General features: G+C 36.7%; 1 protein-coding gene across 1 annotated transcript in view; it reads left to right on the top strand.

Annotated features, from left to right (window-relative positions):
- The first annotated feature begins 300 nt into the window (after positions 1–300).
- LOC103779708 (M-protein, striated muscle-like) overlaps positions 301–5377 on the top strand; it is a 12390-nt gene continuing 7313 nt past the window's right edge. The window contains exon 1 of the mRNA XM_008947354.1: positions 301–362. The gene's annotated coding sequence lies outside the window, so the exon portion shown is untranslated. The remainder of the gene's footprint in view (positions 363–5377) is intronic.

The following is a 5377-nucleotide window of genomic DNA, read 5'->3' as shown; positions in this document are numbered from 1 at the left end:
CATGAAACTATTTCTCATGTGCTTGATGTTACTGGTAAAAGAAACCCCACTTTTAACATAAACCACTGCTTTTATTTAGGTATGAGGTCTATCTTTTATTGAAATACACTACAAAACTGAACACAGGATGATAGGTCTTGTCTTCTGCCTTTATATCACACCCTTATTGCCTATTAGACTGATCTCAGTTTTGGGAGAATCACTTGGTTAGTTCTAAATATAGCACTACATCTGCCTTAAATGGGAGTGAAGGGGCAGTAGCCTTTAGAGAGGGGAATTATTTTTGTTTTCCTCAGCCAGAGTTTACTAAGCTGGGAAAGGCTGGTCTTCCTCTCTGCTGTGCAATTTTTCTGTACCCCTTGGTAAGTCGATTTTTCATCTAGGTTTTTCTTGTTCAGAACAAATAAGGGTGATTGTGGGAGGGTGTTGGGTGCTTTTCTATAAAAATAAGTTGTCTTCATCAGGGAAAACAAGCAATAAGCAGGACGATGATTGATTTATGAAAAGACATACACACAAAAGAAAATGTAGAATTGTTTTATTCTGTGCATAGTCAGCTTGATTTTACTATGTATTACATTTCCTCTCTTTCTTCCTGCATATAAGGAACTATATTATACCAATCCATAGTTCTATTGGTATATGCTTTTCTCCAGTTGCTCATATATTAGCAATGACACCTTCTTGTGTGCTTATACTGTATAGAGACAAATCATGATTTATTTGAAGTATGTATGTAAATAATTATGCATAAAATCCTACAGTAGCTGGCAGAAGTATTTGGCATGCTGAAGAATGGGATGTAGCTAGGACAAAAAAAATCTATTTTTTATCTACCATACTTTCAAGTATGTGTCTTCAGAACATCCATTTCTGGTATCTGTATTGCTCTAGACTACATGATATATTCTGTGCCACATGAAATTTCCTGCTAAGTATCACTGATAGAGTCTCGGGAACCCATGTTCATGTCTTGAAACTATGCTTGTGTGTTGGTAATACCTGTGAGCCAATGAAAGTATCATAATGCAGGATAATGAAAGTTGAGATAATGGGAAGTCACTTTCACCATCTCAATATCTCACATTCCTTCCTGTCCAGATGAAGGGATATACTACACTTGTTAAGTGTAGAGAAACCTTAAAACTTTATTGGAACATGCTGCAACTCTTTGTGCATTTGGAATCTCAGAATGGCAAGGTTTCAAGTCAGGGTGGACAAATTCAGCCTTATTTAATTCCCGATCATGTAAGAGCATGAATTCATAGTAAAGTGTGCCCTCTCTAGGCTACATACTGCTTATCTTATGACAGGGATATGGCAAGAGAAGTCAGACTGGAGACTTCAACTCCCTCCCATCATGAGAGTCACACAAAAGCCCAGATGATGTTTTTCTAAGCTCAAAACAATGCAGGAACTGCTGCTCTCCTCCACATCAATTACGTTGCTGGAGGGAACCCATGGCTGTGCCTTCTACCTGCTTGCCACAGAGCAAAACTAGTGGTTAACTTCATCATGGGTTGTGTCTATGACCATGACCACCCATGGCATATTCCAGATTGCTTCCATATTAACTGTCATGTCTAGAGAGTGAAGCAAACCATTCAAAGACTATTACATGGTCATGGTCTGCCCTCTATCTAATCATAAATGTGCTATAGACAAAGAAATCCATCAAATTGTTTTATCTACCTATATGTCACTGCAAGCAGAATCGTTTGGTGTAGTGAAATGTTAAAAGAAGATTCATTCAAAATATATGAAATTATTAAAAAAGAATAGACTTATTTATGACAGTATCATCAACTGCTTGAAAATGTTGCTTTGCTGGATACTCATATGACTAGAAATAGATGAGACAATTCCATTTTTAGGTTTAATGACAAAAATTCGTGTATCTTGTTGTCCACAAGATTTCTGTTGAAAAACCAATTTGTAAAACTAGGATAATGCAAAGGAGGTATGATAGGTAAAACATAAGACCGGCTATGATGTAACTAAAGATGTCATAAAACAAAAGACAAGGAATCTCAAAGCTTTCTGAGTAATGTCTGGAATTCCACAGGTTTTAAGCAAATGTGAATTTCACATGTTTTTTTTTTTCTTTTAATTTCAAAAGCATTTATATTCTGTTGTCAAGAAAGTGAAAACTGAATTCTTATTATGCAGAAGGAAGGAACTCTTTAATGGGAAAGAGAAACATTTTAGAATGACAGTGGGTTGTGTGTTCTTTTAAGTTCATCCTTTTTCATATACAGGACATAATTTTCTGTGTAAGGTCTAAATACTCACACAAACACAGAGATAAAAGACTGAACAGATATATTAACATTTGAAAAATATATTACCCAAATGGGCAAGATGTTACCAGACCCTCTATGTCCTGTTCTGTTTTACACTGCAGTGTCTATGAGCTGCATAACGATTCATGCTAGTTTGACAAGATTTCCACCAAAGTAAGTCTCCCAGGGGAAAACGTTCTTATGTTATTGTCTATTGCAATTTCTACAGGATTGATTTAACCATCTGGAAAGGCCCACATGTTTTTTTCTGAGGCAATATCGTAATTCTTTAAACTGATGATTAGAAGCAACTGATAACTAGAAGGTGGTGCTAGGTTGTTGTGGTGTTTTGGTTTTTTTTTTTTTTTTCTTTTTTTCTTTTTTTTTTTTCTTTTTCCCTTTTATCTTTCATAGTGGTGTATAGGTAGTATGGAATTAAATATATTTCATCAGCTAAATATAATGGACTTTAATGTAAAATGGAAGTATAAGTTGGCAAAACAGGGCTTCCTGAAAACACTTAACTTTGAAAAAGAAACAACAAGCAGAGCTACAGATGAATAGAGGAAACAATGCCTGTGTCATGGGAAAAACAGGATAAACCCTCAAGTCAATACAGATGGCCAAAGATAGTTAAGAAAGATGAGATACAGAGAAAGATCAAGAATGAGGATATGCATGTAGGAGCGGGGTGTACTGATCTTTCAGCCAGAATGATGAGGACAGGCTATGTGAGGGCAGGCAAGAGCACACAAATCGCTCTTAGCACTTCTGCAGATGGACAAGGACAGAGATAAGCAAAGAAACTGCATGTTGCAGGGTATATCATTGACAGGTCAAGCAGGGAAAGTACATGCTGTATAGTGCATTGCTCATGACAGGAGCCTCCTGAGTTTCAGAATGCAAGTTTTCTATCTATAGTGAGCACTACCATGTTCTTCTTCCCATGGCATTTGTCATTCCCATCCATCAATTTATTTGGTTGTGTGCCCACTCTCTGAGGCTATGTGAATGACCACGCTAGAATTTACTGCCTGTCCTTTAAATCTTAAATTAACTTACTTATCAAACTAACAATGTCTATATCAGACTGTTGGCTTCTCTGCTGAAGAATGTGGCCCCTTGTCACGTGGTCCTAGATGATTACTTTCTATTCTGATCAGTATTACTATGGCATGAAACTATGCATATCCTGGTTTGGGAACTCTGCCTTTTACTCGTGACCAAGTATGAGTTGTTATATACATACTACTAAGCATGTGGAAATGTATGTTTGTGTAAACTGATTTGAACAGTCTAATTCACCTGTATTTTTTATCATTAATCCTTAAGGACACTTTGGCTGACTTAATATTTTTGTTTGGGTTTAATCACTTTCTGAGTGGTTTACACAGCACATAGATTAGTGCAGTTCAGGTCCTTCTGATATCCTCAGCAACTACAGTCATAGAAATAAATAGGAATAATAATTAACAAAAAAGTAGGTGTACAATGGCACTGTGTTCCACCAAAAAAGTAAAGGTCTGATGAGATACTAGGTGTTTTAGGATCATCTAAGTCTTTTTCTTGAAATCATAGGATATTAATAGGATCTGCATCAATGAAGTTCGAGGTTGTTTGTGACACACAGGTCACATATTTCAGCAAGTTCTCTGTAACTTTTGGTGAATAAAACTCAAGAATTGCTTTATAATTTGTTACAATTATCCAGAATATCATGTTATCTTTCTCTTGGCCTATTTATGCATTTTTTGTTGTTCTTGAATTTTTAATTTTCCATTGGGAAATGTTTCTTGTTTTTCCTAATGCTTCTCCCAGACCATTGCCTGCATCTTGCTTTTTGGTCTGTTCCACCAATTGACTTTTCAGTATAATTAGGTCTCCAGCCCCTGCCAATAATAAAATCTTGGTTCATCTAAATTGATAACTTCAGTGGGGCTAAGTTTTCCTCTGCATACCATGTTACTCTGTTAGTGGTAGATGGACTAAATATTAGTATATATTTCAAATATCTCATATGAATGTGTATCAGTGGGAAACTGGGAAAACAGTCAGCACATTGTTCCCAGGAAGACAACAGAGACTTCTCTTAGTTATTGAAGATACTCTACATGCTCTGTAGACTTTGCTGAAGGTGTTTTACAGTGGGGCTGTGATTTTGCTTTTTAGATACTTGTATTTGCAGCACTATTAAGTGTTAAATGCATACTCTGCAAGCATCATTATAATTAACTGATGATGATTATTACATTTGGCATTGTTGCCAGGCAGCTCCCCTCTGTGTTAACAGAAGGCAAAATGAGTCTGGCTGCTAACAAGCTCAGTTAATTGCTTGCATGAAGGCTTGGAGTGGATGGCTACGCTTGTTTCTGTTCTAAGGGTGTTTGGGTAAATGTCAAAAATATCTGAACCCAAATTTTGAGAAAACCGGGGTGCTGATTAATAGAAGAAAATATACTAATTAGAATGTAAGTTTTACATTTAGTGGAAAAGGCTGAACTGCAAATGATAAAGGTGTTTTCTGCTGTCTCAGAAATGAAAATAACCCAGACTGTGATCTATCCAGACACATGGGCATTACTCTACAGCCCTTATATGTCAGATCTCAGTGAGAGTTATAAGCATAGCAACACATAAATTACATGTTGCTAAATTCACAGAATTAACTGGGCCACATGTAAACATGAGTAGCCCTTAACAGCTGAGTCAGCTTAATCTATGGATTTGCCCTCTGCACCTTCATTTAAGTGAAAAGGCTAATTAAAAATAGAAAAGAGGGAACATTATACTGATAACTGTCCGGTTAAGGTATGAACTAAGGGGAAAGTCGAATGTCATATACACAATAGTCACACAGCAGGAAGAAAACCAGAATTTTATGTCTGTAGGCATAGCATAATGTTGTGTATAGGTATCAAAACTAGGAGAACTCAGGGCTGCTCATGGGTCTGTGTAATTGTGTTCACATAACAAAGACAATGTGTCATATGAGTTAGTATGTCCATGTCAGCTCAGCATTGCATGAGGGCCCCTAACTAAGCTCGTATCCCTGCAAGGAGCAGCACCATGCTCTACTACTACCTTGAGTCACGTTA

Source organism: Merops nubicus, unplaced genomic scaffold (genome assembly GCF_000691845.1).
Source record: "Merops nubicus isolate BGI_N331 unplaced genomic scaffold, ASM69184v1 scaffold23259, whole genome shotgun sequence".
NCBI lineage: Eukaryota > Metazoa > Chordata > Aves > Coraciiformes > Meropidae > Merops > Merops nubicus.
This window is presented reverse-complemented; position numbering and strand designations above follow the sequence as displayed.